The sequence below is a fragment of the Meles meles genome, chromosome 5 (assembly GCF_922984935.1).
Source record: "Meles meles chromosome 5, mMelMel3.1 paternal haplotype, whole genome shotgun sequence".
In the NCBI taxonomy this organism is placed as follows: Eukaryota; Metazoa; Chordata; class Mammalia; order Carnivora; family Mustelidae; genus Meles; species Meles meles.
The window spans coordinates 133,976,759-133,990,583 of NC_060070.1; the positions used below are offsets into that span (position 1 = coordinate 133,976,759).

Genomic DNA, 13,825 nt, shown 5'->3' on the forward strand with positions numbered 1-13,825 from the left:
GGTATTTAACTGACATCAAACTCCTGTCCAAATAATTCAGCTGGGCCCAGCCTTCTCTCTTAATTGGTGGGAAGGAAAACTCCGGCACACACCCAGAATGAGGAGGAAACTGTTACTTTAACATTTAAAAATTTCATTCTGGAGGATCTGAAGAACACTTGTGTATTTTTTGCCGTTGTCGGTGTTCACTACACAGTGGAGCTTTTTTTTTTTAAAAACGGTAACAACAGAATCTCATCTAACACTTCAGCTTACCTCCCAATGATTAGCTCTTGTCAGTCTTCAGCAAATGAAAGTTTAGTAACCGTTGTTCTCCCAAGGTCAGGAAGTTATCCAGGGCCCTTCAGATTTTTATAGATCTGTTTGGCACCGTTTTTAAAAAAGACCTTTAGTTTTCCAGTACACAGTTAGATCTTTGTCAATACTAGAAATTAATTAGTGGGGGGGCGCCTGGGTGGCTCAGTGGGTTAAAGCCTCTGCCTTCGGCTCAGGTCATGATCCCAGGGTCCTGGGATCGAGCCCCACATCGGGCTCTCTGCTCCTCGGAGATCCTGCTTCCTCCTCTCTCTGCCTCCCTGCCTACCTGTGATCTGTCTCTCTCTCTGTCAAATAAATAAGTAAAATTAAAAAAAAAAAAAAGAAATTAATTAGTGGGTCACAGTGCCAAGCAGTATACGTTTTAAAAACCAGTATATGGTGGCATATTAAGAGGATGGTTTTGTAGGAATAATTAGATGAAACATGCTATTTGGAAAGATTTTTAAGCAACTTCTTCCTGGTTGCTGGAGAAGGTAATTCTCAGTGACAGGAGTTTAGTTTACCTTACTCATAAGCTATGTAAAACAATTCCAAAAATAATGAAAAAGATTTTTTTTTTCCTAACTAGAGGTAGCCTTATTTGACTTTAAATCTTACTTGCTTTGTCTATGGTTTCTAGCCAAAAGTTCACACGTTGGAGGGCACTTCATTTTCAGTACTGAACTACTTTTTCGTGCACTGAATGAATGCAATATGTTAACACTCCTGTCCGGCCCAGAATTGCTCGCTGCCCCTTTGGCCTGCCTGCCTGGTACTGGCTGAAAAGGTACCATTGTTTGTTCTGCAAACACTGGGTGATGTTTGTTTCCAAGGTGACTGGTTCTATTGCTGCCCTTTAAGCAAGGGGGGGATGGGGGAGAGAGAAAGTTGGCTTAAAACACCTGAGAGCATCCTGTTCTGGATACAGTCTGTGTGTGTGTATGTGTGTAAGTTGAAATATTATTTTAACTGAGTTAATGGGAGAAAAAAGGGATAATGTGGAAATGTGAGAAAAAGATTATCAGTAAGTTAAAAAGATCAGTAAGTTCTGATATTGAACTCTGTCCTTAGAGCAAATATAATGGTAAGAAATGTTAGAATTAAAGGTCTGATCAGACAGAAATGAAACGAAAAGTTTTTACATTTGAAAAATAGTCAAGGGAAGAAAAAATATTTTAGATGATACTTTATGTTTGCATGAAATAGTTCTTTAGCTGTAATCTGTAAGCAGCTCTGCAGATGAATTAAGAGTATAAGGAAAACTGGTTATTGACCAGGTTAGATTGGCCTTCAGAAACAAGTAAGAGAATATGAGATACAAAGAGGTTGGTTTCAGTTTTAAGTTCTGGGGGAAAAAAAAAGAAAGAAAGAAGGAAAAGGAAAAAGAAAAACAAGAATGTTGAATAGTTGGTTTATTTGTAACAGAAATTTCCCAAGAAGGTAGTAGATTAAAAGCATCTTCTGTGGCATGTTACTGACTTATTCATCAGTGAGACATTTTTAGTTCAAATTTGAAGGAAAAGAAAATGATTCCTCCTTTACTGGTCCCCCACCCCCTCTTTTTTGTTTTATTGTACATGGATGCTGTTAACAGAACTTTGCCTTTTCCCTCCTATCGGGTTTAGTACAGTTCATGCGCAGGTTTCAGTAAACATTAACTACTTTTATCAGGACTTGCAGTGTGCTGAATGGTTAGCAAAGAGAGTGTACTGCAAGAGACAGATGAAAATGAGAGAGTCCAAGGTCACATGGATGTTGAATTTTTAGCGATTATTGAGAATTTAGGGAGAAGACCTCCAGTTTCACATTTTAAATATCCTCTAGTTATGTGGGCCTAAGATAAGGCTACTTTGCCCAGCATTTCTATGTACTAGGGTTAAAACAGATTTCTTCAGATGCTCCCCCTGACTGGCAGGCAAATGATTTTTAAAACATTGTTTTTTACTTTCATTAAATTAAAAAAAAAAAAAAGAAATAAACTCTTACTGATTCAGGACTGTCTTCTAGGATGAAAGTGTTTCAAGGTCCCAGTACTCTTTAACATTTATTACGGTGATTCTTAAGATCTCTTTAGATTTTACAGGGGTTTCTTTTTTCCTTTCTCAAAGATTCTTTGGGATTGATTGCTCTCAGATAGATAACTAGTTTCGTTCCCGGAGTTAGCACATTAAGTCATAAACCAAGTGCTAGGATGAAATACTGCCAAATAGAGAATAAACGTATCGTTCTCAGCAATCATGTATTGTAGAACTTGTGCCTCCCTGCATCCTTTTCAAAAACAGGAACGTGACTTGTGCTTTTCTAAAGGACATGCATGTTTTTAAAATTACAGTAGAATTGTCTCCCTTGCCCCTCAGTGCAGCGTGCCTGGAAGCAGCCCAGTAAAGTTTGCCCCGGGGGCTTCGTCTCTGGCTGCGTCGCGCGCTGTGGTCTCTGCGTCCGCCCGGACCGCGACGACAAGAGCCGGGTGCAGGGTAGGACTGCAAGCTGAACACCCGGGCCGCCGGGCTCCGGTCCCCCCGCCCCTGGCCTGCCGAAGACTCGAGGCCCTGGGCCGGGTGTAGGCTGAGCTCCCGCGGCGGTCGGCGGCCGGCGTGCGGCGGCCGAGCGGGTGGGCGGCCGGCTGGGGGCCAGGGAGGGGCCTGGGAGGACCCGCGGGCGGAAGGCGGCCTGGGCACGCCGTCCCTTTCCTCGGCGGACGAGCTTTTGTGCGCCAGGGAAGCCGTCTAAGCCGAAGGGTGTTCTCACGGCTGAAAGCGCGTCCGCGGTCGTTCCGGGGGACCCGCCCGTGCCCTTCCCTGCTGAGTGTCGCGAGTGGGAAGAGGACGGGGGCCGGCGAGGGTGACCCGGCGGGGGCGCGGGTCCAGCCCGGGCCTTCTCGGGGCGCCCGCCCCACCTCGGCGCCCGCGCTGGGCGGCCCTGTGAGCGGGCCGCGCGGCCGTCAATCAGGGCGATGGGCGCCGATTGGCCGGCCGGAGGGTGGGGGGCGGGACGGGGGCGGGACTGAGCCCGGCCTTCCCGGTGGGCGGTGCCGGCGTCGCTTCCAAGAAGACCTTGACGCGTTCTCCTCGGCCCGCGACGGCCAGAGCCGCAATTTAATGAACAACCAGAGATCTTCAAAGAGCCGGTCTAGTAATTGAGCTCTTTTTTGAAAAGTGAATTCCTCTCAGGAAGAGATTAGAAAGTGTGTGCGCTCTGTGCGAAGTCCTCTCTTTTTTTTCTTTAATTTGAGGCCATGTAGCCTGTGACCACTTTAAATTTTCAGAAGTTTTGCATAGGTGTGAGCTTGCCGCGTTGCATTTTGTACTTATTTCCCAGAACAAGCCCACGTTAACACATTTGGTACACCTGATGACGCTCTGTAAATGAAAGTGGCAGGTAGCTGGAAAATTATCTGCAGACCGTTTTTTACAAAGACGGGTGCGGACGGTATAGGCAGCAGACCTGGATCTGGGAGAAGGACCCTGTGGAGGAGACGGGAGAGGGTCGAGAACGTTCGCTGAGCTTGGAGGCCCCTGGAAGCACGATCGCTCCTGGTCCTTTCTGTCCTTTCCCGCTGAGTGTTGGGCAACTGTTCCCTCCAGTGTGACCTGTCTTCTGCGAAAGGAGGCGGAGGGGCAAAATGCAAGCAAACGGGACAAGTGGCCTTGGGTTTTAATACTCAGTTACTTCGCACAGTGCACAGTCAGACCTCCTGCACCTCTCCTGGGATTGGGGTGCCCCTCTCTCCTCCTCCTCCCATCATAATCAGCTTGTCAATAATAATGAGGCCATTCAGCTGGGATGCAGTTTCTCGATGTTCTGTACTCCCAAGTGCATGACCGCTGACGACAACAGGTGGTTTGGTGACCCTCAACCTCACTTCTGATGGCTGAGGGCCTCCTGCCGCCAAGGCACCCTGCTGAGTGTGCCCTGAGCTGGCACAGTGGGTGATGCCTTGCCTGCTCCTGTGTGTCATGTGGCTGGGCAGAGCCTGGAGTGGCCAGCTCGCTGTCCCAGTGGCACTGCTGCCCACACCCCAGCATCAGCATGGAGTCCCTAGTGACGCACATTGCTCCATCTCTCCACTTGGTGACTTGGTCTCGTTTTTAGTGCGATCCCTCTGCACTGGGCTGCAGCGTCCAACACAGTGATTCCTAAACTGGAGGGAAAACTTTTCCCTCACACATGCCAGGGCGCCACTGGGCGACCTCTGATAAGGCTGGGGCTTGACCTTTCTAAAGGCTTCCCAGGTGATTCTAATGAATTCCCCCTCATAATTAGCATTCAACACTGTATTTATAAACAGTTTACTTTTAAATTTATGGGCAATGAGACAACTGAATACATTTGAGCCACTGGGAATTTAAAAAAAAAGACAACAACAGGAAATGTGTATATATAAACCTTGAAATTCTCCCATCTGATGCTTGCTTGTTGCATCCCTTAGTTTCCTATTAATAAAGGCAGGTATTGTGGTGCCTGTGCTAGAACCCTGATAGGCCGTCTGCACTGGCAGGTGTAAATGCTACTAATTAATTTTTTAAGGACTTGGCACTCTGACAATTATCAGGGATGCTGAGTAGCTGGTACCAGATGTTTCTTTTGTTAAGGGCAGGGAGAGGTAATGGCACAGGTAATAGGCTATGGACGTTTAATCCCTTGGTCTGAGGCTATGGATTTGGGGGATGCTGACTGTTTTCTTTAAAAACAGTGGGGGAGGATGTATGGTCTGGTTTCTACTCGCCCCCCCCCCATGCACACCCCCCCCCCTACAGTTCTGGTAGATTATCTCATGTAGAGGTGTTTACTCAATTATCATTAGGCCCAGCTCTTTTCCAAAGAGAGTAAATGGTACTTGGGGCCTTTTTATCTAGACCCTCTTGCTCACCATTTTGCCACAGCTGAAGGGACAGCCTGTGCCTCTAACTGAATTCAATCCTTCTTCAGTCTTTTAACTGTGGAACAACAGGAAAGTCGGCTGCTCATCATTTCGTGTGCAGACTTTACAGCCTCTGAACAGCCTCTGCTTACGCAGCTCATGAATGCACCATTTGTTGTTTCGAGCACAACTGTTAGATCGAGCAACTGGCCTTGCAGCCCACACTGCCCGCGATCAGAGTGCAGCATTGCGGCGTTTTTTTCCCTCCCTTTTCTCCCCCACTTTTTTTTTTGTGTTCGTTCTGCATAAGCCAGATTTTTGCTCTAAATACCCCCATTTTGTCCACAGTACCCCTTTCTTTGACCCAGCTTACATTTTGCAAATGTAAGTTTCAGAAATAAGGTTTAATTTGCTCAGACTATTTAAGTATAGGGGTTCTAAATAAGTGCAAGTGTTTTACTTTATTAAAGGAGGGGGTTATTTTTGTGGCTTGGTTTTACATAGATGCTTTTTAAAAAATAATCTCAAAGAAGCATGTCACTTGGAAAAGTTATTTTAAGTTGCATTGAAGTTAGAAAGTTTAGGTTTTTTTCCTAGGTCATTATGGTTCCTTCTCTTCAAGCCTTATACACAGTCTCTTTGTCATCAGCTGTTGTCTTCAGTTGCGAATTTAAGAGAAGCTGTCAAAACCAAACTCTTAAAAACCATGTGGTTTTTAAAGTATTGGAGTATCATCATTACAGATAACTGTGTATCATTCTTTTCTCCTCTTTTTTTTTTTAATTTTTTTTTTCTTTTTTACAGAAAGAGAGAGAGAGAGAGATTACAAGTAGGCAGAGCAGCAGCCAGAGAGGGGAGGAAGCAGGCTCCCTGCCAAGCAGAGAGCCCGATACGGGGCTCGATCCCAGGACCCTGAGATCATGACCCGAGCCGAAGGCAGAGGCTTAACCTTAACACTGAGCCACCCAGGCGCCCCTCTTTTCTCCTCTTGAAACCGGGTCCCATCCAAAAAATACCATTAATGTTAAAATTTTCATTTTTGTTTTATTTTTCTCACATACGGATTCTTTGGCCCTGTAATTATGTATGTGTTATACTGTGTACAAACGTAGGTTGATGTTAATGCCTTCTTTATATTTTATTGAATTGGATTTGAGTTAGGCGTGTGCTTTGACATATTTTTCTGCTGTGCTTTACGTATTTAACAACTGGGTCAGACTGTTACTTCTGACTGCTATTCGGCCCAGCTTTGGCTGAGGAGACAAGTATCTGTTAAAACAGCAAACATCCTATAGCAAGCAGCTCTCCAAGCCTCTGCATCCTGGAGCTCCCCAAAATGAAAGTCATTTGCGAAAAGGAAGAAGCTTTTTGTAGTAGAATTTAAAGTAGATGTGTAGGTTTCAAGGGATATAGCTGGTTGTTGTCTTTCTGAAGAGGTTATGGCAGCCCAGGATTGTGTTTGTGTTTTTGTTAAAATCGAGACCTACAAACATGTTTAAGGGAAACAGTGTAATCTTTTGTGAGATTCATGCTTTCCTTTTCATGGCACTGTTTGGGGGGGGGGAATCTACCCCTTTGTGAAAATTAAGTCCACCACCTGAAGAGCCCTTACAGTCCCTTGATGTAAAAACTAAGCAGTAACAAGTTCTGGGGAAAGTGAGCCCGCCCCCCCCCCCCCCCCCCTTTACAGCTCTTGCTTCCAAGAGCAGTTCCCTCAACCCTGCCTCTCTGCCTTTAACTTCCAGAGCACTTTCCATATGCTGTCTGGCAGTTTCCAAGCTTGGTTGTGATCTGCACCTTTAAGCTGGGTAAACTCTCATTGGGCTTTTCTGCCTGTACCACAGTTTCTTGACTGCTCCTCTTCTATGATTAATATGTGTGTTGCTTAAAATGGCATTTGAAACATCACCAGGTAGTTTCACCAGGTAGAAACTGCTTTTCCTGTGTCAAAACAACCAGTGTGGCTTAGTTGATGCTGCTGTTGCTAAGCAGGTAAATTTCTGGTCTGCAGGCTGTCTGTTAACCCTGTAAATGCTGAATGTCAACCAGAGAAACAAGAAGAGGGAAAACCAAGGAGGTGATGCTTCCTTGTTACGTAGGGCTTTGTTTGGGTGCAGGACATCTGGGCCTGGCTCACCCCAGCCTCCACTTGTGGGTTATCAAGGATCCCGTCTCGACTTTTGTATGTTGGAGGAGAGGAAGAGGGAGGTGGAGAGGGCTGGAAAGTTGGTAGTATCCAGGGAGATGACGGCCCAAGGAGCTGGTAGTGAAGGTTTCAGGGCGTATGATAAAAATTACGGGCTTCAGTCCAGTCGGTAATGGCTTTAGCCTTTTTCTTTGGGACTTTTCTCTGCACGTCTGCCTTAAATTGCAGTGTGGCTGTGGGGAAAGGAGGAAAGAAAGGGGTTGCTGTTTGCATCCATTTGCCAGAAAGGAGTTAACAGAACATACCGCAGAACAGGTTGGGCAAGACTGTTAAAGCCAGTGATGAAGCCTCTCCCCTCTCTCTCTCTCTCTCTCTTCCAACCCCCTCTCCCTCCCTCTCTCCTTCGTTCTCCCTCTCTCTCTTGTTCCAACCCTGTTCTCCCTTTCCTCTCCCAGGGCTTTAAAACATCTTCAGATTATCGCCTCCCCCCCCCCCCCCCCCACTATCCTTCCCCACGTCAGTGGCTGGCTTTCCCTCTCCAGGGCAGAACATTTGATGTGATGAAAATACTTTGTGGTGATGAGGAGCCTGTGGGAGAGGCCTCAGCCATGCCAGCTGTTTCTTGAGAAATCGATGGCTCACTTGTCTGTGCCCTTCGCCATGTAACATAGGCCCCATTCAGCAGAGACATTCTTCTGTGTGCATTTATGCCTCTGTGGGACTGTGGGGTGGGAGGCCTGTGGGGGGTAAGGGGGGCACGGGGGTGGGGAATAGGGATGAGGTTGGAATGGAGATGTGGGAGATGTGGAGGGCCAAGAGGGAGGGTCCCTGTGCTCTCTGAGTGCCAGGAAGTCATGAGACATTGCTTCTGGAAGCATCCTCAAGTTTGCTTGGACGAAGGGGATGGGATTGCCTGTGGTGGAAAATGCAGAGAAGCCGAGCTTTTGCAAGGCCAGTTCTGGTCTGATATAAGTTCTGCGTGGTGTTTGTATCTAATCGCTCCGTAAACATACCATATATAGTCATGCTTGAGCTCACTATAACACACATCGCAGGGGAACCTCTCTGAATGCACAGATCCCCAGGCACTTAGAAGCAGGCTCAGGCTATTTCTGGTGGTGTGGCTTTTGGGGGGGGGGGGAGAAGAGAAAGGGAGCTTTTTTCCCTTCTTCACACTGTCTGAAACATGTTTCTGATCCTAGTTTGTCTCGCACCCTGAACACTGAAGAAACTGTACTGTCACATGAGGAGAGAGGGAATTCGCTTTGTGTATCTGTTTTAGCACAAAAACCTGGCTTTTCCTATATCTTCAACTCCACACACGTTTTGTGTAATGGGCCTCGGTCTTCATTTGTTTTGGGAGTTTCTTGTAGCACCGTGAGGGGCAGGCTCTCCCCTGTAACAGGTTACTTGAAGGCCCTCGGAGAAGGTGCTTGGGAGGCCGTTTACTGTTTCCTGTCCTGATCCTCCTGGTGCTGTCCTCCTGGGTTTCAGCCTCTGATTGCCAGAGCTGTGCATCAGCCTCCGGGGAACTCATGGCAGCTGTTTCCCTCTTGGCAGGGCCGGCTCTGTGAAGCAGAGCAGAGAGGAGCTTGGAAGACGAAAGTGTGTGTGTGTGTGTGTGTGTGTGTGTGTGTGTGTGTGTGCCCCTTGGAATACCTAGGACACAGCCCTCCAACTTGTGGGAAGTGAGCAGTGGGAGGCATCTGTGGTTCAGACAAGAGACCTCTTCCTTTTCCTCTTCTTTTCTTTTACTTCCTTCCCCCCTCCTTCCAAAGGCCTGTTGCTTTTCGTCTCCGGCCACGTGTGTAGATAATCCATGAAGGAAAGGTGTTTTGCCACGCTGGGATATTTGGGTATTTTGCATAAAGAGACAAGATGGGCATTTTCTTTGCCTTGTTTTCTGTCATTGGCCTCATCACAGTGAATTATATCTGACTGTGTGACAGTTAATTGTACCATCCTTCCCGTTTCTTAAGCTGATAAGCCCCTTTCTGTCTGTCTCCATCAAGCCTCTTTGTTTGAGAAGTTCCTAATGCAGGAGAGGAACAAAGTGACGGTTTTCTTATTTACTGAAGTCTCTAACGCGCATTCATTATGCTCTTTATCATATCTTTTTTTAGAACTGTATTCCTTTAGCTTCTACAATTGAATTGTTCCAAGCAGGTCAAGTGACTGATAAATTGAAACTTCCTTAAAAATATCAGTGAGTCCAGAAAAAAAATTAAAAAAAAAATTTTTTTTAAGCTACATGTATTTACAGACTGTTAACGGTGCTTCGTAGATAATGTTCAGAGTAAGACACAGGTTCTGCCAGAGTTCCAGTTGCCCATCGGGAAACAGTCGTTGATTAGCTAGTATTCAGTCAGCTTAAAAGTAACATATCACTTAGATGGAGGTCATGTATTTGGCATCCATAAGTCCAGAATATTCAGCATGTGAGTGAGGGAGAACAAGGGGAGGTATGGGTTATGCAAAATACAACTTTCAAAGCCATGCAGGTGTACGGAGTCTTGGTACTAACACTCCCTATCCTTGAATCATGATCATGCTCTAGGTCTGCGCCTTAGCACCATTTATTTCTAATATAAATATGCCCCTGGGGCGCCTGGGTGGCTCAGATGGTTGGGCATCTGCCTTTGGCTCAGGTCATGATCTCCAGGTCCTGGGATCGAGCCCCATGTCGGGCTCCTAGCTCAGTGGGTAGTCTCCTTCTCCCTCTCACACTTCTTCTCCCCCTGCTTGTGCTCGCTCTGTCTCTCTAATGAATGAATAAAATCTTTTAAAAATGGAAAAGTTTTATTATATATATACACATACACATATGTATGTGTATATATAAAAATACATGTGTGTGTATGTATGTGTGTATATGTATGTATATATATGAACCTGGCCACCTTGTCTCCAATTTTCTCTCATTTTCAAGAGACTGACAAATTAGAGGCCAAAGTTGGTGCTTGGGGGTGGAGAAAAACCTTCAGGAGGAAACACATTGACTGTAGCAAGAAAGGATGTCAGCAATGGAGCAAAAGAATTCAGAGAGCATGGCTGGTTACCCTTGGGGGAAATGGGGATCACGAACAGGAGAGAGTCCTCTGTGTTGTTTCTTACAGCTGCATGCACATCCACAGTGCTCTCAGTAAAAAGGTCAGTTAAGAAAAAAGCATGGCCGACCAAGGCCCTGTGGTACGGGGCAGAACTGAAATAGGGGGGATGTTACGCTAGTTTCCGAAGGCACCTTGTGTAATGGTTGTTCACTGTCATGATCCTGAGTCATTGCCCAAAAAAGTTAGATTAATCATAACATTGATTCACCATGCTCTGTTTAAGGAGATGGGGAAGTTTGAAAGATAGTCTAGAGTGATTTACACCCAGGAGTTTTATATGGAAAATTAATTTCTGAATATATCTCCCCCTACAACTACCCTCAGTGATGTGCAGCTGCTCTATGAATTAACGTAGAGTGTAAGGATGAAGCTTCTAGTATATTCATGGATATGCTAAAACAGTATTTATTTTGCTCAAATTTTGGGGGGAGGGCATGATGCATTGGCAGAATCAGATAATGTCCAAATACCATTACCAGGTTGCTCATCTGTATTCTTACTGTGAATTGTTCTCTTGTATTTTTAGCTGAAATAATACAGAAAACATCATGAATTTTTAAAAGCTGGTGATAGAAAAGAACCCTCTGTCTGGTGGGTACCAGAGCAGTCCTAGGTACCTGGGGAGAGTCGTAGTTTCTATAAAAAAAGGAGTTCCTGTCACTTTTTATTTGTTTTTATGAGTCTGCTTTCTGTGTATTCATTATTCTTTCACAGTTCATGTCTGTGCTCAGAAATGACCATGTCCCCCAGAGTAGTGTCTGCATGGCTCTTTTGGCCAAGAGGAACAATCCTAATTTGAAAAACTAAGTGCTCGCTTGCCAGTGATTATTCTTTTAGGTTATTTATTAATTTCCTTCCTCTCCAGAGTGCCATTTTGCAGATGGAGACTACTGTGGCACTTAGTACTGTTAAGAATTTGGGAGCTATTTTCATGGAAATCCCAGGATTGAAAAGCCCCCAGGGCAGCTAATTCCTAGAAATGGGTCTCAGGAATTTTGATTTTTATCTGCATATGGCAGGTTCCTGAGGTCTACGTCTTTATGATCATACTCCTAAGTGCATTTAAATTAGCTTCTGTTAGTGGTAGATTCCGTTAAGTCTTTTGGGCATTCAGACGTGCTGCAGTGCGGTTAACCTGAGTGAGGTTGGTGTAACCTTTCTGCTTCGGAATCAAATAGGCCTCATGAGTATTGTTTTGCCAAGAGAAATTATTCCCTTTGAAAATGTAATTAGTTTTGTAATTTGGTCTTCTGAGGATCCATGGAAACTGTACCTCCTGATCGCCACGCTGAAGGTGGAAAGTATTATGGGTAGACGTTGGTGACTCTGTCAGGGAAGGGAAATAACATGTACGTGAACTTCATAGAGTAAGAATTAGTTCTCTGGATGTGAGACGCGCACAGCAGATGGAAAAGTAATATAAAGCATTACTTCCCAGGAAGCAAGGAGCAGGTCTTTGTGCTGACTTTTTGGGGTGGAGACAGAGCAGGAGGGGTGTGGCACAGGGTGGAAGGGCTTGTGCCTTGTTCCCTGCGGGTGGAACCTGTGAAATGATCCCTAACTCCCCTAGCTCCCGGCAGGGCTTAGTTGGAGATGATGTGCTCACAGCATCCTCTGAGTGGGCAGGCCTCAAGGACAATGGTGGAGAGGTTGGGGCAGTGGAGCTGTGCTGGGGAGGGAAACATCCAGGCCTGGATTTGAACAGGTGCTGGCTGCCTGCCGATCAGCCTTCCACGAATCACGGGTTCACAGCATTCATCCTTGGGTCTGGGGACTGACGCGAAGAAGGAAGGGGGCCAGCTCTCAGTTAATACTCCGATGCCCCCAGACACTTCAAAGGCCTAACCAAAATGTGGGCAGTTACTAACATCTGAGTCCAGAATGTTTGTTGTTTGTTTAAAAGCGTTGTCCCTGCACGTGATCTTAATCTTTTATTTAAAGGAAGTGCTGGAGGGGGGGCGTGGGCGGAGGTCTGCTTTAAAAGCTGGCTAACATGGCTTTTGTTGGACATCCAGTATTTATACGGGAGGGGTGGTGAGACCCAAAGAGAAGAATTTGATCAATTGATTTAAGGTTGTTGGAGGATTGAAATGTGACTTGATTGCGGGTCTTATCCAGGATTTCAAGATTTCAAGGAAAAGTGGACAATGCCTGCTTTTATCCAAGCGATTTGAGTAGTCATATGATCAGCCAGCCAGCTCTCTGCTGGTTTTGGAGTCTTTTAGCCAAGACTGGCTTGAATCATGGCCTAAGGTGCTCATAAAAGTTGAACCCCACAGGGATGTGCGTTTGTATAGCCCAAGATTTCTTGGGGTGCCAGTTAGAGAGACAGCAGCTGTGAGAGCAGAGGGGAGCAAGCTTTGCTGGTGAGCACCCTGCATTTCCCTGGGTGTAGGGGAAGGAGGCCGCCAGGCTGGGCCAGCAGGATGGGGAGAACCATCTTGTTAGGCCAATAACACTCACACTCAATGTTGTCCTCACTTGTGGATAGCATGTTCTAAGCGACTGGAAAGGGGCTTCTGGCTGTACGAAGCATATTGTTTATAAACACCCTGGGAATAGTCTTGGAGTTGATTCCCTCAGCTCAAACCTGACTGTGGAAGAAAGGTGCTGAGCGGATTAGACTCCAAAAATCACTTGAGGTCGCTTTTATACGGCTTTCATTTGCTAAACATGGATGTTCCCATTATGTTTCTCTTGTCGATGCGCACACAGTAACTCTGATTTGAGGTCATGGAGGGAGTGTCAGAAAATCAACTTGCTTATTAATTAATAGGGGTTTCCAGGGGTCTTCCAGAGGAGTCCTAGCAAGATGTGATGCTGAGTTTCTTTAGTTATGTGATTATTAGTAAATCCACCTGTCATCGAGCTGCACCTTAGTCCTTTTCTCTCTGATGTCCTAACGGAGTGTCCTCTAGTGTGGGCTCCTTAATGAAAAGTACAGAAGTAACCCTGTTTTAAAACAGGGTCTGCGTGAGACTTTTATTGGTTTCTCTAATGCCTTAAAGGTAATGTGTCATACATTTTTTTTTTAAAGATGTTTTAAGTTTTCAGGTTTTGATTTTTTTAAAATGACTTTTTCATACCTCCTGAAAGAAAAACCCAACCGTTTGCTGAACAGCTTTGAGTGTTGGGGCCTTTTTAAATTATTTTCAACTCTTGAGTTTAAAGCTGAGTGATCATATGTGGCCAAATGCATTATATGAGTGTTTACCCCCCCCCATTTTGGCCGCATGGAAGTACCCAAAGAGATGGAATGTGCCACACCCCAAGAATGAGGCACTCTAGGGGCCTCGGAACTTGGAACTCGAGAAGGCCAGAAGCAGCAGACCCGTTCATTTCCAGCTTCGCCTCGCCTGTGCTAAGTGGGGAGCAGAGAGCCACTGAGCTCCTTTGGGATGAGTTTTAAAA

The 13,825-nt window shown here is 45.8% G+C and overlaps 1 protein-coding gene across 7 annotated transcripts in view; it reads left to right on the forward strand.

Moving 5' to 3' along the window:
• The window catches only part of RREB1 (ras responsive element binding protein 1), a 178,636-nt gene that overhangs the window by 72,564 nt on the left and 92,247 nt on the right, over positions 1-13,825 (forward strand). The window lies entirely within an intron of this gene.